This window comes from Lissotriton helveticus, chromosome 2_1 (assembly GCF_964261635.1).
Source record: "Lissotriton helveticus chromosome 2_1, aLisHel1.1, whole genome shotgun sequence".
Taxonomy (NCBI): domain Eukaryota; kingdom Metazoa; phylum Chordata; class Amphibia; order Caudata; family Salamandridae; genus Lissotriton; species Lissotriton helveticus.
In genome coordinates, this window is record NC_136059.1 from 2,059,959,767 (window position 1) to 2,059,984,116 (window position 24,350).

A 24,350-nucleotide genomic window follows, 5' to 3' on the forward strand; every position below is an offset into this window, starting at 1 on the left:
GTTATACCCTAAAGCTTGCTCTTTTTACTAGTTTGAAAGGTAATTATTAATTACTAACTAGACTGATGTGTTTAATCCAGGTAGACTGAGAATGCGTCAATACCATGTTATCAGTCATTACAACTATGCCGAATGGAAGTTCTCCATTGCAGAATAATAGATATTGCCATTCTGAAATAAAGAGACATGAGTTAGGGCAGTGGTGCTCTGTAAGATGTAACAGGTTTTGAACATGAAATACAATATTGTCTAGTTCATGCAGATTCTCTAGGATGTACCTTTGCAACGACATTATACATTGGAATCAAAGGAGTTCACCTATGGATGATTTAACCGTGTGTATGTAGAGGAACTGTTTGAGGGATGGGACAAATTGCTAAAAATATGTGAAGCATGGTTGGAATCGAAGCTGAACATTTAAAAAAATGTGTTTATTATATTTTTTGCATAGAATGAAACAACCACTCAGACATATAATCAGACATAATATTGCAGTATGTGCAATAGCCACTTGCCGTACAACATAGCTGGCGGCATGAAATAAAGGCAATTTCAATGGCAGGAGTTGTAGGTAGAAGGCTTCTTTATTATGAAAGAAACAACACCCACAGGAAAATGCTGCCACTCGACTCCAGGACTCCGGGCAACTGACTAGCGTTGCCCAGAGTGCTAGAACCGAACGGAGCCATAGAACGGCAATACAAATGGAAACACAAAGTAATCCCTCGTGCTGTGTGCAGCACGAGGAAAGGCATATATTACAACTTCTCCCTCTTCACAACATTTCAAAGTAAGGAAAGAAAAGAAAACAAAAGCATTTGAATTGTGACATCAAAAGTATTTCGAACTGAAACATAAAAATAAATTTTAACTTAGAACGTAATCATTAAACCTGACAGGTAATTTCCTACATCGAACAGATGGGGCAGAAGCTTGATGTAAAACTTTCCCACCAACCTCAGAATCAACGGATGAGGGAGAGGAACACATTAATGAGGCGGATGCATCTGAAAAGGAAGAGGAATCTGATAATGATGCGGATGCACCTGATAAAGGACTGGATGAAGAGGAGTCAGTAGAAACCGGAAGATCTAACCAAAAAGACCAGTCACACTGATCAAATTGTTCCTTGGTCAAAGACAATAATGAGCGAGCCTGTGAATTGGACAAGTGAACTAAAGCTCTCTTGTTCCACCATTCTCTGCTGCCAAGTAAAGCAGAAGCCTTACTGACAGCAGTCACTTGAACTGGGGTAGAGAATTTAGAGAGACCTTTAGTAACTTTTCTTGGGTTTTTAATGAGAACCCAATCACCAATTTTTAAGACAATAGAACTGAAACATTTACCTGAATCATGTTTGTTCTTCATGACAAACTGTTTTTGTGAGACTTTTTCAGATAAAGAAACATCAGAAGGTTGAAGGGTCTCAACATTTTTCTCAGATAACCATTTAGGACACAATTTGGTGTGGACATTCCTATTTCTTAATAAAGAAAAGGGAGACATCCCAGTTGTACAATGAGGAGAAATGTTGTATGACCAAAACTTCTCTTCAACAAAATTTCTTACATCATTGTGGGCAGAAATAGCAGTTTGAACAGCATCTTTGAGAAGTCTATTAGCCCGTTCAACCAAACCGTTTGAAGTGGGTGAGTAAAGTGCGACTTTGAAATGAACAACATCGTGTTCCAGTAAAAATGAGTTAAATTTTTCGGATATGAAATGGGAACCATTATCAGTAACTACAACTGAAGGACAACCTTCAATGATGAACAGATTCCGCAAAAATTTGATGGCGTTGGTAGATGAGGGAGAGTCACAAAACATGTGGTACAACCATTTTGAATGATAGTCAATTAGAAGAATGACATATTTCATGTCATGAGGGAGGACATCAAATGGGCCAGAAAAATCCAACCCGACCTTTTCCCAAGGTTTAACCGGAAAAGGAACAGGATGGAGGGGCGTACTAATGAGTTTCCATTTCTTATCCGAGAGTAAACATTCATTACAAGAATCAATGTAAAACTTTACCTGGGACTCAATGGAAGGCCACCAATAATGGGATTTGATAAGTTGAGATGTTTTTGTTATGCCCAGATGTCCTTGATGTGCAAATTTAATGATATCAGGTCTGACATTAGAAGGAGGAACAAAAACATCATGCCTCATTATTAAATTGTTGACAAGAGAGAGTTCAGAAGAAATCATGGAAAAGGCTTTCAGTTCATTAGACAATTTCCTATTCTCAGGCCAGCCCTTAGAAATGTATTGTGCAACCAATTTTAAATTGTGATCATTCTCATAGGCTTTGGACCAAGATTCTTCTGTAATGCAAGGGCACAATTTGGTGGCGTCAAGATTGGCGACTACACACTCAACGTCACCAATCTCTTGAAAATCAGATGAATCATTGAGTGACATGCGAGATAAACAGTCAGCACGAAAATTTTTACCACCTGAAATGTGCTTAATATTGAAGTGAAACTCATGCAATTTGGACAATAGCCTGACAAGTCTAGAAGAGGCTTTTCCTAGGCCATCCCCTTTGAGAAGTTGAGTGAGTGGCTTGTGATCGGTGAATAAGTCAAATTCTCGTCCCCAAATGTAGTTTTTGAACTTTTCGATGGCCCAAACGCAAGCCAAGGACTCTCGTTCAATGGTGCTATAGTGGGTTTCGGAATCTTTAAGTTTCCTAGAAGAAAAAGCAACTGTGTGTTCTCTACCAGAAACCCACTGACCTAAGACGGCACCTAAACCAGTTAAACTGGCGTCAACCATTATGAAACATTTGGCAGAATCTTGAAAGGGATGCAAAGCGGGAGCACCAATAATCATGTTTTTGATGTGGTTAAAAGAGGCATCAATCTCTTCAGACCAAGATAATTTAGAGCCTTTGCGAAGCAAAGAACGAAGGGGTTCAACAATCTGTGCGTAGCCTTTAACAAAACGGGCATAATACTCTGCCAAACCCAAAAAGGAACGGAGGGCATCCTTGTCCTTGGGAGGGGTGGCATGAGTGATAGCCTCGATGAGAGAGGACTTAGGTTTTATGCCTTCAGGAGTTAAGGTATGACCTAAGTATTCCAAGGATTGATAGCCAAATTTGCATTTGTCAGCTCTGACAGTCATGCCAGCTTCATTGAGCTTGCTCAAAACAGAAGACAGATGAGACAAATGGGAATTCCAATCAGGCGAAAAAACCAAAATGTCATCCTGATAGGCCTGCACCCCGGGAATAGACTCAAAAAGATGATCCATTATTTTTTGAAAAACACTAGCTGCACTAGCAAGTCCAAATGGAAGTTTTAAATATTTGAAAACACCAAATGGGGTCACAAAAGTGGTGAGATTTTGAGAAGGCTCAGTGAGGGGAACCTGATGGTATGCCGAACGCAAATCAATTAAAGAAAAATATTTTGCACCACCTAGGTTGGCGAGGAGGTCGTGAATTTTGGGAAGGGGATGGCAATCAACCAAAATATTTTTGTTTAACGTGCGTAAATCGGCACATAGCCTAACCTCACCATTCTTTTTGCGAACGATAACAATGGGCGAAACCCATTCGGAAGAGTCTGAAGGTGCAATGATACCATCCTTTTTAAGAGAAGTGAGCACAGATTTAAGCTCATCCCTGGCACTAATAGGGACAGGGCGAACTTTATGAACAATGGGTTGAGCAGAAGCTTTCAGCTTAATTTCATGTCGAAAGCCTTTGACAGTACCTGGTTGGTTGGAAAAAACTTTAGGGAATTTATCCAAGATTTGTTTAATGTCTGACTCATGATCATTAATGAGAAGACAATCCGGAACAAAAGGTGGAACAGGGGAATAACCCTCAGGAGGATCACCCACTCTAATGGGATCATCCGAACCAGGAACTAGGAAGATACCCATTTTGGCGAGATCTTGCCAGCCAACTATATTGCGACCCTTAATCGCAACATAAATCTTTGTAATAATAGATCTGCCAAAACACTCTAGCCTATAGTTAAAATAGCCAAGCATAATAATGTCAGATTCGCCAAATGCCTTAGGACTGAGGTCAGACTCAAACAAAGAAATGGAATTGTTCCATTTTTCATGAAAGAATACATCATTAAGAATGGTTATGGGAGATCCAGAGTCTGCCATTACAGTAACTTCAATGTTCCCAAACAGTGCAGAGCAGTATGGACCTTTGACTAATTTGGAAACATCGATGAAATTGCAATGGATAGATACAACCATGTCTTGGAATTCATCGATGCAATCATCCAAATCAGGACATACAATATTATTAACAGAAGGTCTGGACGTCTTTTTGACGGATCTGCACATACCCTGGAAATGACCTAATTTTTTGCATAAAACACACCTTTTACCTGTAGCAGGGCAAGAGGGATTATTGCCAATATGGGATTTAGAACCACACCTGTAACAATAAGGGATAGGTTTTTTTTGTAATTGTCTAAAAGACTTATTCGTACTAATTAAATTAACAGAACTAGAATTATCAAATGAAGAAGTGTGAACAGAAGTATGAGGTTGATCTTTCTGAAGAGCATTGGATGTAGTAATGGATCTTTCTATGCTCTTGGCAATGTCGATAGTCTCTTGAAGTGTAGGCTTCTTGCAACTCAACAGGCGTTGTTGAATCTTTTTTGAATAACACGCAAACACGAATTGATCCCGAATGTATATGTCAGGATTAGATTCAAATTCGCATGTAGATGCTAATATTCTCAATTGAGCAATGTACTCTTCAATAGACTCATCTTCCTGTTGTCTCCTTTTAAAGAAATTATGTCTTTCGAGCATTTCATTTGGTTCTTCACCATAGTGACGAGCTAAACGAGACAAAGCTTCCTTATATTCGTCCCAATTATCACCAGCATCACCAGAGGGAGGAGAAGACCTTGGAAGATTTTCAAAGACATTCTGTGCAGCAACTCCTAAGCAACCATATAATATAGCGACTTTTCTCTCAGGCGTGAATTTAACTGCATCAATTGCCACAATATGGTTGGCAAAAGCTCTAACCCACTGACGCCAAGGGATAGTAGGTTTCCCAGGAAGTTGAAGAAAAGGTGGAGGTTGAGCAAATTGTTGAGAGGAAGCCATTTAAAATGAGATGTTTCACAGTTATGGTTGACAAAACAATAATTGAAACAATGACATGTGCCCAAGAGATGAAATTTATAAATTAAAGCTTATAAAGTTAGTTGAGATGCAGGCAGAGGTGTGCCTGTCACCGAGAGAACACACACTTGAAATAACAAATAAATAAATAAATGGATTTTGTCATGTATTAAATGTAGCAAAAGACTGTAAAAATACCAGTATATGAATCTTCAGGGTGACGAAGAAATGTTAGTAAAACGAAGCGGAGATCACGTTTCAGCGTTAAATCCAAGTAAACTGACTCCGTGCAAGCGTTTATCGCGGAGTGTATAGCTGTAACCAAGCAACCATCTAAAATGGCTGCCGTGCGTGAACGTGTTGACGAGGACGACGTGGTGAAGTGAAGAGCTGCAGCGTTGAGTGCACGTTAAGGGAATGATGACGTGCAATGATTGATGACGCGCAGAGAATGCTGCGTACTCACGGGCTGGAGCTCGAGACAAACAGTCACCGTCAACGAAGCGTCGAGTTGCAGGGAAATCCAAGGAAAACAGGCAGAAAGCAGGCTACCGAAGGCTTGAAGTGCAGGTAGATCACCAGGGTTTGAAGGGTGAATAAGCGCCTGATGGGAGTTGAGAGGGCGAGCTGAGAAGGGTCGGCCGAGTATCTCCTGGTGGGTGTTTGGAGGGTTCAGAATCCGCTCTTCGCCAAATGAAATAAAGGCAATTTCAATGGCAGGAGTTGTAGGTAGAAGGCTTCTTTATTATGAAAGAAACAACACCCACAGGAAAATGCTGCCACTCGACTCCAGGACTCCGGGCAACTGACTAGCGTTGCCCAGAGTGCTAGAACCGAACGGAGCCATAGAACGGCAATACAAATGGAAACACGAAGTAATCCCTCGTGCTGTGTGCAGCACGAGGAAAGGCATATATTACACGGCACAAATGTACCCATGTTGAAATTGACAATAATAAGCACAAGTACACAAAGTCAAAACATAGTAATGGAGCAAACAATCTCAGGAGTCTGCATTGAAGGAATGGGGAGTCATGTCTTATGTGGGGAGGAGGAAACAGCCAGGGCAACCGCCCACCAGGATTGAGGCCCAGATAGCATGTATGAACAGGTCACGTGAGGGTGGGTTTACAGTCCCTGAGAGGACAGGCAACCGAAGGGCAATAGAGTTGCGGGAGCATTCGTGTGCGCAGAGAGGTGTAGGATGCTTTGATTGGACACCTGCAGAAACCAGTAGTCCCCGTGCATTGTATGTGAGCACGCACCCCTTTGCACATGCTAGGCATGTAGGTGCGGGCTCCAAGGGGACGTGCGTCGGTTTTTGCTTCAACGTTAAGCAGGAAGGTCTCCGAACATTCGCCACCAGTCTCTTTAAAAATGAAAGTGCGCATGGCGCGCTGAATGTAAGCAAATCATGTTGTGTCTGAAGCAGGAGAAACCCATTTGAAGAAAATAGTGCATACAGACTAAATAAGACGTACCATGTAACAACCGAATTAAAAGTGAAAGTCGCCTTGGGAGGTTACAAATGAAGGCAAGGCAGTACTAAGGAGGGACTAACAAGCATATTTACGAATCAGAAGCGAGCATTTAAGGATGACAATGACACAAGCCAATGACAAATTTGGGTGCAACATGTGTTTGCCGAGCAGCGCATGCGCGCTGACTCTACGCTTTACCTAAAAAGCATGAATCAAAAGATCTGAGGAGTATGTACGATGAATGACGTGACTGAAGTTTGAAAGCTACGCATCTCATGGCACTTGGCACAAAATGATACATCACCAACCAACAAAAGTTATCCCCATCGCTTGGTTCTGGGTAGTTTTTTTAGTGATAGAATCTCACGTCCCTTTTCAGCTGCGTAGAAACATCAGGCGCCAAGCAAGAGTTAAAGAGGTAAAGAGCTGTGTATATAAGTGAGGCAGATAGGGGCACTATAACTTCCACGCTTGGACACCCCTGTCCCCATTCAATGTCTTTAGTATTAGCACAAGTTATCCCATTACTGACTGTGCCAACCCGGAGTACCATCGCCCTCTCAAATATGAACAGTGAGATGAATCATTTCCTCTGCATTAGACTGAGATCTGTGGCAGAAGGGCTGGAATAGCTTGGAAATGGATCACGCTAATGTTTTTCATTGGTTATCAAACGAGACAGACTGGGACCTTTTTAATTTGTCAATATTGCATCATTTGTGAATCTGCCAGGGATTATCCCTGTCCCCAATGCTTTTTAAATGCTATTTTCATTCTTCAGCGGAATCCTGCTGCTCTGCTTCTCTTCAGCTATGTTTGTGTTCCCCTAGTACCATTGCATCAGCACCGTCTCATATCTATGCCTATGGAACCCAGATAATTTGTTTTTAAATAGTGCTTCATACCGTAGATTTAGCATTTTAAGTGACTGTGAATAAAAGGGGCCCTGTTATGGTGCGCTCTGCTGCCTTAGCTCAGAGCAAGGGACTGTTTTTAAGCGCCTGCAGAGTGTAAAGTCAATTCATTTAACCTGAAGTGTCTCCATGTTAGTCCATCTTCGGAGATCCGAGGCAGCCAACTAGGTCTTCAAGCGGGTCCAGAGCTGCAATGTAGTTTTATCTACCAGCTAGAACCCCTGCCGGAATCTCATGAGGTATTTCTGCTAATCGTAAGTGAATGCCTTAAGAGGGAATTCCCCTCTTACACATAGTGCACCTTAGAACGTGCAACACATTTTTGATCTAACACACAAGCCCAGTTTAGATCTCACATCTCACATATATTTTTAGGTCCTGAGGAAAGCCAGTACAAATTCAAGGTCCGGCTGAAACATGTAGACTGTTTTCGGATGTAGGAGTTCTTAATTACCACTCCACGCACATCCACAGCCTTGTTTTTATTGCTGCCAGAGTCCCAAACATTAAAACAAACCCTATGGGTAATGGGACCACTGTACAGTTTTTAACTTCACCGTCACATCACTTCACTGGACACTCAGTTAAGATACCTGCTCCGCTGTAAATCAGGCGTAGAAGCACACCAGGGACACACTCGGTGTCACCAGGTGGGCCCGATGATAAAGCATGCCACCAACTAGGTTGGTGGGTGAGGGTTTCATAAAAATAAAAAATCTTTTTCTTTTTATTACAAAAATCATACAATGTTTCGTTATCATGTACCCTCAGACTAGTCCCTCTTGATTATACATATTAATTTTGGGGATAAGAACTAGTTTTCTAATCCTATCTCTCCTCTTGATATTTAAATAAATATAAAAATAGTGTATTATTTTAGACTGCACAGTTCAGAAAAAGAAAGAGGCAAACCCTGCTCACTGTTTCCGAGCTGTACTGTCTGAAAATAAAGAAAGAAATATTGGGTGAACTAAATAGGAGCTCTAACCTGCACTAAGGCAGCAGAGCCCATCCTTATAAGGGCCCAGGTGTCGTTATTAACTGTTTTATTTAGTATTGAATCTATAGACTTCAGAAAGATGAAGGTCTGAGTTGGCTTTAACCCGATCCAAACTCATGACCGCATATAACACCGTAAGTTGCCTGAGTATTATATAGGGTGAGTTTAAAGGTTCCTTTTTTTCTGGACAATGTTAAGGTAGCCACTAAAAAGCTCCTGATGAATGGATCAGAAATGAAGATTTTTTTCAGATCTTACCACAGTAAAATAAAGTGTTAGTCTTCTGACCAACTTTATCACTGGATCTTAACTTTTTCCTGAAGTCACATGTCAAAATTGTGTTCAATCGTGCATTTATTCTGATGGCCGTGATCCATTCTATAACATCTCCTTTTGTAGAAACTGTACCCAGTTCAGGTGGGCCGTAGACTTCAATGTTTTACAAAGGCTTGACTCAAGCATCTGTTTCAACTACAGCTACCTGTTTGCTTTGTAGATCCCTGTTAGTTAAAATGGAAAGTCACACATTTTTTACTTTACCTATTAAGAAATTGTACACTTCTATCCTGTTGCTTTGATGCTGTCGTGAATATTGCCCCAGAAATTTTGTAAATACACCTGCTGCTAAACAGCTCTTCCTTGACATTTCCCTGAGGGACACATTCCAGTATTCCAGTATTGTGCCTTTTCAGCAGTCTCTAACTGTCCCAGAGTCTCAGTTGAACTACAGAGGTAAATGACCCGGTACAGAGCTACAATATCTATGTATAAATATCGATGTACAGAAATATTGAGGTAAAAATATTGTGGGATAGAAATATCGATGAAAAAAATATCGTGGTTCAGAATATCGATTGTTAGGTAAGTAATATCAAAAATATCGGAGTGTTAAATGTCGTTTACAAAAATATAGTTGTTAAAATATCGATTTATTATTAATGTTATGTATTTTAGTATTTTGTATGAGAATTGTTTGTATTTTTAATATATGTGTTAAAATTTTAATAGTTAATATATATATTGTTTTTAAATACAATTTTGCATTTTTAGTTCCGTAGCGGGTTGCGGGTTTATAGGGGAATAGAGTGGGAAGTAATTTAATTATATAGATTTTATTTATTAGTTATAGTAGTTAATAAAAAAAAATAGAATTTTGCTTTTTTTGTTCTGAAGCGGGTTGTGGGTTTATAGGGAAATAGGGTGGGAAGTAATTTGATTACATGAAATGTATTCAATAATTTATATTTATTCATATTATTATAATTGTGAAGTTATTGAGTTAAATGTGTACATTCATTTATTTATAAGTGCTTGATAATTAGTTAATAAATTTAAATTAATTCATTATTAATTAATTATGGTAATTGTTTAATTAATTTGAGGTGTGTTGTGGTGTTTATAGGTGTAAATGGTGGGAAGGGTGTGAAGTAAATTATTTTTATTGATGAATTAATGATTTTTGTTAATTATTTTGTATTAATTATTAATTATTAATTGTATCTGTGTAATTCATTTTAGGTGTGTGTTGTGGATATTATAGTGTTAATCAATGTGTATTTAATGAATGTTTATTATATATATATATATATATATATATATATTGCAAACCACAATTCCGGTGTCTGGCCAGTACCGGCTCGCGAGCGGGTCGTCGTTAGGGTCCCGGCGGCCCAAATATCCAAAAGAGATTTCCCATATGCAAGGAAACGTTACGACAACACTCCAGAAGTTGCTGTGCTTGAAAATTTATTGGCAGCAAAACAAACAACGCGTTTCACCAAACAGGCTTGATCACGTTTGTTTTCAAGCACAGCAACTTCTGGAGTGTTGTCGTAACGTTTCCTTGCATATGGGAAATCTCTTTTGGATATATATATATATATATATATATATATTTTTTTTTTTAACATTCTTTTTATTAACAATGCTCAAGAGACCATACAGCACCAAATAATTACAGTAGCATACATTGGGACACATTTGCAAAAATTGGCTTTGTTGTCTAAAAGAAGGAACAATAAGGACAAAAAGCCATCTCCCACTTTCCTACCCATCCATGATTACCCCAGTCTCTCTGTACTTGGTTTATTATATTTTTTAATAATAATATATTTAAATTTCAATATTATTTATGATAATAATGTAAATGTAATTTAACAAAAATTGTTTTTTTTTATTGGTGTGGTATCCAGCACTTTCCCTACTGTTGCACTCACTGGAGTGGGAATAGTAATTTTTACCCCTCCGCTATCCAGCACTTTCCCTGCTTTTCACTCACTGGAGTGGGAATAGTAATTTTTATCCCTCCAGGATCCAACACTTTCCCTACTGTTGCACTCACTGTAGTGGGAATAGTAATTTTTACTCCTCCGCTATCCAACACTTTCCCTACTGTTGCACTCACTGGAGTGGGAATAGTAATTTTTACCCCTCCGCTATCCAACACTTTCCCTACTGTAGCACTCACTGGAGTAGGAATAGTCATTCTTACCCCTCCGCTATCCAACACTTTCCCTACTGTTGCACTCACTGGAGTGGGAATAGTAATTGTTACCCCTCCGCTATCCAGTACTTTCCCTGCTGCTGCACTCACTGGAGTGGGAGTAGTAATTTTTACCCCTCTGCAATCCAGCACTTTCCCTGCTGTTGCACTCACTGGAGTGGGAATAGTCATTTTTACCCCCCACTATCCAACATTGTTCCTGCTATTGTAATTATTGTGTTGTGAAATGTATGTTTTTTTAATAGTTTAACATATCAATTAATTGTAGGATGTTTTATTTTATTTTAAATTATTGATATCTGTATATATTTTATTTTTATATAATTTAAAATGGTAATAAGTTAAATAAAGATAGTTAATTAAATGTCTTTAAGTAAATATATGTATATGTGAACATTTTTGTGTTTATAATTTTTAAATTAAGTTTATTTGTTATATTTAGTTAAAATATATATTACATGTAATTTATTTTGTTAAAAATATTAATATTATTAAATATATTTTGTTTGTTATATATATTTTATAAGTCGATATTTTTCTACATCTATATTTTTTACGTCGATATTTTTGATTCAATATTATTGTACTTACCTGTTTAAGTATAGGGAGTTGATATTTTTGTATTCGATTTTTTTACATCAATATTTTTGTAAACTATATTTTTTATCATCAATGTTTAAACATGGAACCGAATGACCCACATTTGTTACAACTGTGAGTAGATGGGTAGTGCTCCCATTGGTCCTGCAGGCTGATCATGCACATTTTAGAAACCTCCTTATCTCCCAGTGTAGGTTCAAGTGGCTTTTGGATCAAGCTAAGTGGCTCCCTGGTTGATGTATCCAACAAATCAACTCCACCTCTAATACATTGAGAATTATGTATTTCAAAACAGTTAATTAGTTATCCATGTCCCTACTTACCCTGTGGGGTATGGATTTTTCTAGACAATGTGCAAAGCTTATTGAGTTGAGGGTGCCCGAGACCCAAAATCTGGGTAGCTTACATGAGACAGAATCATTTGATTGTGAAAAAAGCTGATTGGGGAAATGCACCGGGTTAACTGCTTGAGATGGTAAAAAGTAACTGTCTTATTACTCTACTACAGAGACCACAAGAAGAATAAACTTATTGAAATGTTTGTCTTACCCTCCAATATCTTAGAACCAATCACGTTCAGCCCAGATCAGCCAACCTAACCAAGGTTGCCAGTGCCTTCGTGGGACTATACTGGGGCATCTCGTTTACTAATTGTCACCCTATTTGCAACCATTTGAGTCTCAGAGTAGCAACACTTGTCTGTGCTTTAATATGCTAGTTCTTAATGGTGGTTCTTGGCAAACCCTGTTCTCCAATCGTATGTCGTGCAGCATTTAAGGAAACCCTAGAATCCTTGAAAATGGGTGACAGAAAATAGTGATCTGGAGTTATGCTAGAAGAGTGTGAACAATAACTATAATTTTATAGGAGGACTTCAATGCTTTTAAGTGGGTATGCCAATCAATACATGCATGATGATGATACGGGTATTACTAATGACAGAAATAAAAATGGCCCTTGGCATTGGTTTGCTGTACCTTGGTTCTAGCCTGCTACTCCAAGTTGGACACAGTCTGTCTTTACAACTGCATGTAGTGTTTTCTGTGGGCATCTAGTGCCCGCGGCAAGCCTAGGTACTCCATGACTGTACATACAGAGAGTCGGCAGCAAGGCTGGGTTTCTTGTGAAGCGCAGGGAGGCGTCCTCGTAAGACCACAAGCAGCGTGCCAAGTGTACAGCCCACACTGTGCCTGTGCCAGCCGTTTGAAGAAAGAGGCACAACCGAGGAGAAGTTGCATAGAGGGTGTGACAAGCAATCAAGCCATGAGTCATGGTTCCAACTGTGCCAGTTGATGTAAATCTCAATAGACAGAAGTGTAATTTATGTTATTTGTGAAGTGCCCTTCCAAGAGAGTTGGCAGGTGTGCTAACATTTTATTTAAACATAATTCAGTGATATTTTACACAGGGCTAAGGAATATCCTGCTCTGCGGATACAGAATGTGTTTGATCGCTGAATATGAAGCGGTAGAGAGGCCAAGGCACCAAAAAGTCCTTCCTGCTGCAGACCGACCAGTCCACAGTAGACTAAAGTCTATGTGCACCAGCGGGTACCTCAGCAGGCGCCTCCTGCACACCCATCTCCAATAGCACCTCTCATGAGTTAGAACAGTGCTTGAGTGATTGTTGGTAATGCTGTAACAGACTGAGCTCTGGGGTTTGTTGCATAATAGCCTTAGTTCCTGGTTTCTCGTTCATGCTCCCGCATTTTGGCATGTAAGTGCAGATGCCATTTTAGGCTCCAGATTGTACCCGTAAAGCAAAATATTTTTTTGTCTAAATCTTTATACTAAAATAAACAACTGAATGAGCCTTGATGGCGGCATGCTTAAAGCATGAAAGGTAAACATAATAACTTTGGTATTTACAAAGAAAGCAAAGCAAACAAAACCCTTCTATCACTCCCATACCACCCCTCCCCCCCACGTACACATACACACTCGGCACGTGGAACACAACAATTCATAGATGGGCTTAAACTCCCTCCAGACTGTGTAAGTCACAATGATACACATAAAGGTTTCAGTAGTGCAGGTCGAAAGCTCGCAGACTTGAGGACGAGTTAAACCCATCTCAAGTTTAGGAAACTGAAGCAGAAGTGGGCCTTATATCCTGTGTAATGTCACTTACTGGCAGCACATGGTGCATGCTAACTTTTCTACTGAGCCAATAATACTATTACAATAATGATGGTTACAAAGGTTTCTTCCAGGCTCCAGCTGTCAATGCCATGGTGTCACTCAGAGTGTGGGCCAACAACACCCTGTGGATATGTGTGAAAAAAGACTATTTGTATATACCCAGCAGCACTAACCCTGACTCAAAAGAAATGGGACAACACCTCTTTTCAAAAGATTAATCCTCGTGCATGACCATCACACATGTATAAAGAAGACTACTGTCTCATTACATCTCCAGAACCCCACGCACAGTCTGGGAATCTGTTTAAGGTTGCTTGAGGTAAGACTACTGGGTGATCAGCTGTTCTTGTTTCTCTCTATACAGCTGACGTTTATAACAGTGGCAAATATTTTCTCAAAGATCGTGACATTCACTGTTGTCAATACGTGTTCCCACGTCTGTATTCCACTTTTTCATCTTTGATCTATTCTTTTAACCTTTAACAATCTTTAAAAAACAGTGCATTTTTCTTACTTATGGGTTATTCAAGGCTATGCCTGGACCCTGTCTGTACAGTCAGGTCCGTAGGGATGAACGCTTTGCGATTTTGGTCCTGCAGGACTTACTCATGTGGCATTGGTCCGCAGACCCTCCTCTGGGGAGGTATTGCTTGGGTATCTGTTCTAAGGTAAGGAATCTGAGACTAGAAGTCTCTGTCAGATGAACAAGTTACTTACCTTCGGGTACGCCTTATCTGGTAGAGACTCTTTCTAGCCGCAGAGTCCTTACCGACCCACCCATCCTCCCTGCTCTGCGAATGGATTTCTAGGGATAGGGCTCTCCCCTTTCAGGGCCTTAGTTTTCCACTCCAGTGGTCAGTATACTTCATGGCTCTGCGCTTTTGGTGTGGAAAGTCGTGAAACGTTACTGATGTCAGGGTGCCTGGATGGCATCTATATAGGCACAGCAGACACTATTTCCGGCATGGTTGAAGCCACAACGCAACTTGGGGCTGAACAACATCACCTACTAGCGCAAAAAAGAACTTGGGATCAAGTCTGACACCTGGGGATAATACTAAGGTAAGGAATCTGCGGCTAGATAGTCTACCGATAAGGCGTTACCGAAGGTAAGTAACTTGTAGGTTTGTGACAATTTGGCATTTCTAATTCTTCCTCTAGGTCTTCCAGAAACAGGATTATAAACAGGCTCATTTACAAGATCTGATGTTTTTGAAGAGGACTACATCCTGCCAAAACTGTACAACCTCCACCATCACAGATCTCCTGTACATGCAGAGAGCCTTCACCAACTTCAATCTCTCCCAATCAAACTTTTAAGGGGGAAAGTAGGGAACAGTACACTTTTGGAATTCCAGTTCTCCAAGGTTCTAGGCTATCTCGGAATGGCAATTAACCATTCTCACTAAACATTGGTGCATAGTCACATTACTGGCTGTTCTTAAAGGAAAATCAAGTAGTGCCTACATCCTATTCAGAAAGCGGTAATGCGTGCCCACTAAAAACAGTGCTGGTGGTTAATTTCACTAGTTTTTAAGAAGCCTTTTCTTGAGTGACAGGTTCCTGCAAGTTGAAAGAGAACGTGGGATATGTAATAATACAATTACCATAAGAAATACAATTTCCTCACTATGTTTAAAGGCCCTGCAGACGTTTTCAGTGGGCTCCATGAGTACTGTGGCATTTGCATTAGTCTTCTCATGTATGGTGGATGCTTTAGTTTAGGTGCCCTTTCTTTTGTAACCCTTTCTTGCAAACAAAATATAATTGTGCTTATTTGGCATAAGAGCAGTTATGGTCAGGGGGAGGGGGCTTGTATGGCCAGGAAATTACTTGTTATTATAAATGTTTAGTGAGTATTTTCTTAAATTCGTCCACAATACCCAGTGCGGAGAGAGTAATTCATAGAGAACTGACAGGTCAGATTAAGAAGGGCTGAAGACTAAACCAAATAAAATCAATAAGAATTTTTACTGATATCAGCCAGGGCAACACAATCGTCCAGGACCTCAGAGCCAGTTGTTAATCCACAAATATTGAGTGTTTTAAGGATGAGTCGGTGACATGTGGGCAGACCCAGATAATACAATTAGAATATAAATATCTCACCGTGTTGAGAAGACCTCACGCGTGCGTGTGCGTACATTGGTAGAACAGGAATTGTCTGTTCTCATATCCGGTATCATGAATGGTGCGGTAGTTACTCGGGTGCAACAGTGGCTGGGAGGAGCCCCGTTTGCAGTGTTCTTCACGCTGCGTGTTTCTCGCGCTGATTCATTTTGAAACAGTTCGGCCGCTGTTGATTTACACTCGTACAGCGTGCATACATTGCTTGCTTGGTTGGTTTTCACTTCACTCCGCTATATATTTAAACCACAATTTTGTGTTCTTAAGTCTGCTCTCTTCTGCCTTAATCCTTCAATTACTGGTTTCCAATTCTGCTGAAGTGTGAGTAGTGTTGAGAAAGGAAGTTAAGTTGTCAGTCTGTTTTTATTTCTGTAGGTGTGCATGTGCGAGGATTGCTTTGCCATCTGGGCATTGCTTCCTATCAGGTGTTTAATCTAGAGAAGTAGTAGTGTGGTGCCAAATATTACTGTCACAAAAAGGATGTGAGAAGTAGGGGTGGGCAGAAAACTCCGCACCACCAGCAGAGCGTAGTTAGCAAGTCACCCGCCCCCTATCCCGGTCCCTCCTTCTGAACCCAGCCAGGTCCGGTGAGCCTACCCTGACCCCGATGGACCCCGTCCCCAGCACCCGGACCCTCGGATGGCTTGCAGGACTGGGGGACTTCCTCACCCCAGGGCCTGCCGGACAGAGCTCAAGCCCCGGGCCGGGTCCCCACTTCCGAACCCAGCCAGGCAGGGGAGAGCCTCCCCGGGCCCCAATGGACCCCCGTCCCTAGTGCCCGGACCCTCGGTTGGCTTGAAGGACGGGGGGCTACCGCACCCCGGCTCCCGCCAGACGAAGCTCAAGCCCCAAGTCTGGTCCCAGGTTTTGAACTCTAGCCAGGCCGGGGAGAGCCTCCCCGGGCCCTGGTGGACCCAGGTCCCCAGCGCCTGGACCCTCGGCTGGCTTGTAGGACTGGGGGGCTCCCAAACCCCGGGCCCGCCGGATGGAGCTCAAGCCCCGGGCCGGGTCCCCACTTCCGAACCCAGCCAGGCAGGGGAGAGCCTCCCAGGGCCCCGGTGGACCCCCTTGTCCACAGCACCCGGACCCTTGTCTGGCTTGCAGGACAAGGGGGTCCCGGCTCCCGCACCCTGGGACCCGCCGGACGGAGCTCAAGCCCTGGGTCGGGTACCAGCTTCCAAACCCTAGCCAGGTCGGGGAGAGCCTCACCCGGCCCCGATAGACCCCCTTTCCCCAGCGCCCGGACCCTCGGCTGGCTTGTAGGACGGGGTGCTCCCGCACCCCGGGGCCTGCTGGACAGAGCTCAAGCCCTGGGCCCGGTCCCAGCTTCTGAACCCTAGCCATGCCGGGAAGAGCCTCACCGGGCCCTGATAGACCCCCTTTCCCCAGCGCCCGGACCCTCGGCTAGCTTGCAGGACAGGGTGCTCCCGCACCCCGGGGCCCGCCGGACAGAGCTCAAGCCCTGGGCCCGGTCCCAGCTTCTAAACCCTAGCCAGGCCGGGGACAGCCTCCCCGGGCCCTGATGGACCCCCGTCCCCAGCGCCCGGACCCTCGGCTGGCTTGCAGGATGGGGGCCTCCCGCACTCCAGGGCCTGCTTCTGACCCTGTCCCTGCTTCTGAACCCAGCCAGCTCAGGTGAACCTGCCCGGGCCCCGATGGACCCCCTTTCCCCAGAGCCCGGACCCTCGGCTGGCTTGCAGGACGGGGGGCTCCCGCATCCCTGGGCCCGCTGGACAATGCTCAAGGCTCGGGCCCAGCTTCTGAACCCTAACCAGGCTGGGGAGAGCCTCCTCGGGCCCAATGGACACCCTTCCCCAGCGCCTGGACCCTCGGCTGGTTTGCAGGAGGGGGGCTCCCGCACCCCGGGGCCCTCCGGACAGAGCTCAATTCCTGGGTCTGGTCCCAGCTTCTGAACCCTAGCAAGGCCGGGGAGAGCCTCCCCGGGCCCCAATGAACCCAGGTCACCAGTGCCCAGACCCTCGGCTGTCTTGCAGGACTGGGGGGCTCCCGCACCCCGGAGGCTGTCGGATGGAGTTCAAGCCCCGTGCCCGGTTGCCGCTTCCTGACCCAGCTACGCCAGGGAGAGTCTCCCATGGCCCCGGTGGACCCCCTTGTCCCCAGCAGCCAGACCCTTGGCTGACTTGCAGGATGGGGGGCTCCTGCACCCCGGGGCCCGCCAGATGTAGCTCAAGCCCTGGGCCCGGTCCCTTCTTCTAAACCCTAGCCAGGCTGGGGAGAGCCTCCCAGGGCCCCAATGGACCCCCATCCCCAGCGCCTGGACCCTCGGATGGCTTGCAGGAATGGGGGCTTACGCACCCCAAGGCCCGCATAGGGGTGGGCAGAGAACTCCGCTCCACCAGTAGAGCGGGGTTAGCCAGTCACCCGCCCCTGACCCTGTCCCTGCTTCTGAACCCAACCAGTTCAGGTGAGTCTGCCCAGGCCATGATGGACCACTTTTCCACAGAGCCCGGACCCTCGGCTGGCTTGCAGAACGGGGGGCTCCCGCATCCCTGGGCCCGCTGGACAGAGCTCAAGGCCTGGGCCCGGTCCCAGCTTCCGAACTCTAACCAGGCTGGGGAGACCCTCCTCGGGCCCGATGGACCCCCTTCCCCAGCGCCTGGACCCTCGGCTGGTTTGCAGGAGGGGGGCTCCCGCACCCCGTGGCCCTCCGGACAGAGCTCAAGCCCTGGGCCCGGTCCCAGCTTCTGAACCCTATCCAGGCCAGGGAGAGCCTTCCCGGGCCCCGATGGACCCAGGTCACCAGTGCCCGGACCCTCGGCTGTCTTGCAGGACTAGGGGCTCCCGCACCCCAGGGTCTGCCAGACGGAGCTCAAGCCCCGGGCCCGGTCCCCGCTTCCTAACCCAGCTAGGCCGGGGAGAGCCTCCCATGGCCCCGGTGGACCCCCTTGTCCCCAGCAGCCAGACCCTTGGCTGGCTTGCAGGATGGGGGGCTCCTGCGCCCCGGGGCCCGCTGGACGGAGCTCAAGCCCTGGGCCCGGTCCCATCTTCTGAACCCTAGCCAGGCCGGGGAGAGCCTCCCCGGGCCCCGATGGACCCCCGTCCACAGCGCCCGGACCCTTGGCTGGCTTGCAGGAATGGGGGCTCCCGCACTCCCAGGACCCGCATAGTGGTGGGCAGAGAACTCCGCTCCACCAGTAGAGCGGGGTTAGCCAGTCACTCGCCCCCTGACCCTGTCCCTGCTTCTGAACCCAGCCAGTTCAGGTGAGCCTGCCTGGGCTCCGATGGACCCCCTTTCCACAGCGCCCGGACCCTCGGCTGGCTTGCAGGATGGGTGGCTCCCGCACCCCGGGGCCCGCCAGACAGAGCTCAAGCCCTGGGCCCGGTCCCAGCTTCTGAACCCTAGCCAGGCTGGGGAGTGTCTCACCAGGCCCCGATGGACCCCGTCCCCAGTGCCCGGACCCTCGGGTAGCTTGCAGGATGGGGGACTCCCGCACCCCAGGGCCCGCATAGGGGTGGGCAGAGAACTCCGCTCCACCAGCGGAGCGGAATTAGCCAGTCACCCATCCCCTGACCCTGTCCCTGCTTCTGAACCCATCCAGTTCAGATGAGGCTGCCTGGGCCCCTATGGACCCCCTTTCACCAGCGCCCGGACCAACAGCTGACTTGCAGGATGGGGGCGCTTCCGTATCCCGGGGGCCGCTGGACAGAGCTCAAGGCCTGGGCCCGGTCCCAGCTTCCGAACCCTAACCAGGCCGGGGAGAGCCTCCTCGGGCCCGATGGACCCCCTTCCCCAGTGCCCGGACCCTCGGCTGGCTTGCAGGACAGGGGGCTCCCACACTCCGGCTCCCCCCGGGCAGAGCTCAAGCTCCAGCTCTGGTCCCAGCTTCCGAACCCTAGCCAGGCCAGGCAGAGCCTCCCTGGGCCCCCGATGGACCCAGGTCACCAGTGCCCGGATCCTCGGGTAGCTTGCAGGACTGGGGGGCTCCCACACCCCGGGGCCTGCCGGACGGAGCTCAAGCCCCGGGCCCGGTCCCCACTTCCTAACCCAGCCAGGCCAGGGAGAGCCTCCCAGGGCCCCGGTGGACCCCCTTTTCCCCAGCAGCCAGACCCTTGGCTGGCGTGCAGGATGGGGGGCTCCTGCACCCCGGGGCTCGCCGGACGGAGCTCAAGCCCTGGGCCCAGTCCCATCTTCCGAACCCTAGCCAGGCCGGGGAGAGCCGGCTTCTCTGGGATAGTTTGTGTTATCGCACTGCACACCGCAAGGGCACACGTTTCCGCCACTCTGGGTTCGGGGATCTGACCCGACTCCCTTTCAATCGGCAGAGGGCAACTGAGGCCATTACCTGTCCCATCCAAACAGCGCTCGCCCATCTCTTAGGACAAACTGACCCATGTTCAACTGCTGTTCACAGGGAACCCTTCTCCACTTCGGCCTTCAAAGTTCTCATTTGAATATTTGCTACTACCACCAAGATCTGCACCTGCGGCGGCTCCACCCAGGCCCTTGCCCGGACTTCTGAGCGCACCGCAGCAGACCTCCTACTCGTCGCGGCTTAGCCCCCGCGCCTCTCAGTGCCGGCAACAGCCGGGTATGGGCCCGTCGCTCCAGCGCCATCCATTTTCAGGGCTAGTTGATTCGGCAGGTGAGTTATTACATACTCCTTAGCGGATTCCGACTTCCATGGCCACCGTCCTGCTGTCTATATCAACTAATACCTTTTCTGGGGTCTGATGAGTGTCAGCATCGGGCGCTTTAACCTGCGTTCAGTTAATCCCGCAGCGCCAGTTCTGCTTACCAAAAGTGCCCCTATAGGCACTTGCAGTCCATGTCCGGCTCCACACCAGTGAGCCGGACTTCTTACCCATTTAAAGTTTGATAATAGGCTGAGATAGTTTCAGCCCCAAGACCTCTAATCATTCGCTTTACCAGATAAAACTGGGGGCTCCGAGCGCCAGCTATCCTGAGGGAAACTTCGGAGGGATCCAGCTACTAGATGGTTCGATTAGTCTTTCCCCCTATACCCAGGTCGGACGTCCGATTTGAACGTCAGGACCGCTACGGACCTCCACCAGAGTTTCCTCTGGCTTCGACTCCGGCCAAGCGCATAGTTCACCATCTTTCGGGTCCTTTCACACACGCTCATGCTCCACATCCCTGACGGAGTGGGCGAGACGGGCCTGTGGTGTGCCCACCACTGGAAGCGCGGCGGTATCCCACCTCAGCCGGTGCGTGCCGGCCCTCACCTTCATTGCGCCATAGGGTTTCGCTCGGCCCTCCGACTCATGCATGTGTTAGACTCCTTGGTCTGTGTTTCAAGACGGGTCGGGTGGGTCCGACATCGCCGCAGACTCCTGACGCTCGGCATGGGCTTCCCTGCCCTGCGGCGTGACACGGTCGGGGCGCACTGAGCACAGTCTGCCCCAGTCGACAGTCACGCCAGGAGCAGGGGGCCTTGTCCCCCTTCCCCACTCACAGCACTCTCCGAGGGGCCGCCAGGAGCGGGTGCCCGGGGAAGGGAGCAGAGGCAGTCGAATCCCCATCAGCCCCGCGGACAGGGCGAAGCTGCTGACAGGGGGGCTGTAACCACCTCCGCCGGAGCGGAAGGCCATCTGCCAACCCGAAGCCTTCCCAGCTGACCTGGAGCCGGTCGTGTTGCACCGCAGCGGATTAAATGTGCCCTGCGGGGGCCTGATGGGGCTCAGGCTCCGGTACCGCAAAGGGGATCTGGAACTCCCAGGACACCGACCTTCCCGCTGTGTTGAATCCTCCGGGCGGACTGCACGGACCCCACCCCTTTACCTTTCAACGGTCTCACGCCCTCTTGAACTCTCTCTTTAAAGTTTTTTTCAACTTTCCCTTACGGTACTTGTTGGCTATTGGTCTCGCGCCCCGTATTTAGCCTCAGATGGAGTTCACCACCAGCTTAGGGCTGCATTCTCAAGCAACCTGACTCCGAGAAGAAACGATCTCGGTACGCCAGGGGCTCCTACCAGCCTAACACTGTCCGCGGTGTGAGCCTCGATCACAAGGACTTGAGCGGACCCCCTGAGCGAAGCCGGGGAGTCGCTCTCCTGTACTCCACATTTCCCATGCCCCACGCCGGGCGGGGATTCGGCGCTGGGCTCTTCCATTTTCACTCGCCGTTACTGGGGTAATCCTGGTAAGTTTATTTTCCTCTGCTTAGTAATATGCTTCAATTCAGCAGGTTGCCATGTCTGATCTGAGGTTGTAGTCTGAAAAACGCCGAAGTGTTGGGGGAGCGCCAGCCACCCCTCCTCTCGCAAGAGGGCCGGCGTCACGGCAGGGCAACCTCTGTTCCCTGGATTGGCAGGGCAGGGGTTCTACCCTTCCCGGGAAGCCGGCCACGGAGGTGGGCGCCCGAGGCTTGTGCGCGCAGGCGCCAGTGGGACACCACAGACAGCCACGGGCGGCACGCAGCCAGGTGCCCCGGAACGGGCCCGGGCAGATCGGTCCCCAGCCCCCTCCATGCCGAGGCTGGGAGGAGAGGCTAGGCACGCCGGCGGCGTACCTCTGCAACAGGACTGATCAACCCTGACACGGTTGATCAGGGGGGCCTGACCTTGTGGAGGGACGAAAGGAAGCCGAGCTAACCCTGCGACGGCCCCAGCTGCATCCACGGCTGTGCCATCCCGGTCCCTGCAGCGCGAGAAGGGTTGCTCCTCGGTCGCCCGAAGCCCGGTCGGGCTGGGACTCGGCGCTGGAGGGCCTGGGCCGGCAGGGCCTTTTCAAGGGGGGGCGAGGGGGGTGGTATCAGCCCAGGGAGGTACTGCCATTTGGTTTCCCCCACTGCAGGGGTTGTGCTGGGTGAGCGTGGGTTCAGTCTCGGGAGGGCCTACCACTGTGCACCTCCCGGAGAGGAAGTACACCATCCTGTGATATCATCCTCCTAATTACCATAAAACGCGCAAAAGGAAATCGTCCAACAATAATATATTTACATTTCAAGATAGGAGCACAGCCATATTTGTGTTGCCCTGAAGAAGCCCTTGCGGATGAAATGCGCTGGCTACGGTTTTATCTAATGTCAAGGAGAACTAAAGAATAAAGAGACTGAAACTCATCTGCTGAATACATGTTGTGTTTTATATATGAAAAAATACCTTTGTGATTTAAATACAAGTTCTTTCATGTAATACTAAAGGGAGTGCTGGATCAAATTGTTGAACATTTGATAGTAGGAATTTTGTGGATCCCCACAGATTGGAGAATATTTTTTTGCTAAGTGAATTGTGAGGTAAATGAATGATTGAGGTTTGAACGGCATTCTGAGTAAGACATCGTAGTGAGATCCACACAAGTCACACCACCCCCGATTCCCCTGGTTCACTACGTTTCAGAAATTTCTTGGTTTGGTATGTTTTATCTGGGTGGTGGCCGAACATAGGCTCAAATTCCACAATAGATAAGAGGTTAAATGGTTCTCTCATCACACATTGTCTAAACAGGGGGTCATTAAGCTCTCCTCCTATATTGGGTCCATGACATTCCAGTGTCTAGTGCCTTCAACACACTGTAACCTGCCTCCATGTTTTGTCGTTTGAATGTTTTTAGTTTGATAACATACATAGTTGTCAATCCAATCTTCCTAACTGACCACTAAAATGGGTCTGGGCGATGAAAGTAACAAGGCCCTTTGTTACAGTAGGTCTGGTAGATTTTTAATTGTAGTGATGATTCTACTGGGAGCCAGTGGAAAGGCTACCAAGACTGGAGGTTGATTCTTGATATGGTTGCATGTTCCTGTAGTCTTTTGCCAATGAGTTTTTTTTCTGTCTGTGTCTAGACTACATTATAGTACTTCAGACAGCCCATTTCCCCACTTCTTCCAGAAAAGTGGTGCTACAGAGTGTTCTTTAACCGCCGGACTCCAGGCAGTTGCTCTTGGATTTGGATTCAAAAACGTAGATATACACTATGATAATGTTAGAGAAATCCCCTTGTCTGATACATTTTAATACTGTAACTTAATACTGTTGTGTTTCAGGTACACCCACCAATGCTAAACTGACTTTATGCTGATTTCCCAAGTACCATTTGAAAATATATATTTTTTATTATTATTTGGTTAAATCAACTTTTGATTGATCGATATTTATTTATTTATGACTACACACTACTATCCACCCAGTTAGTGGCCTCAGCACGCTCAAAAAGTGGGAGTACTTAGGTGATCATAGCAGGTTGTTGTAATTGTGTCTCCCTTAATGACTTCTGCTACAAAGCCATATAATAATTCCTCTAAAGAGCTCACATTGAAGTCATAGTCTTAGGTGTGCGGATACCCAGTGACCAATTGTAATCCGGCAGCAAAGGGACTCAGATTAAAGGTAGATGTGAAATCATAGAAGATTTGTTAATGACTAAATTATGTTCAGAGAAAAACATTTTAATGTGCCGGTGTATCCTGAAGGCACTTGAATCATCTGTAGTGTTCTAATAAATATAACACTGAAAGCAGGGCTTTAAGTGGACTCAAAAAA

The 24,350-nt window shown here is 46.7% G+C and overlaps 1 protein-coding gene and 1 pseudogene across 1 annotated transcript in view; one reads left to right on the plus strand and one right to left on the minus strand.

Moving 5' to 3' along the window:
- The window catches only part of KLHL2 (kelch like family member 2), a 513,313-nt gene that overhangs the window by 202,132 nt on the left and 286,831 nt on the right, over positions 1-24,350 (plus strand). The window lies entirely within an intron of this gene.
- On the minus strand, positions 20,058-22,055 carry LOC144820785 (28S ribosomal RNA; annotated as a pseudogene).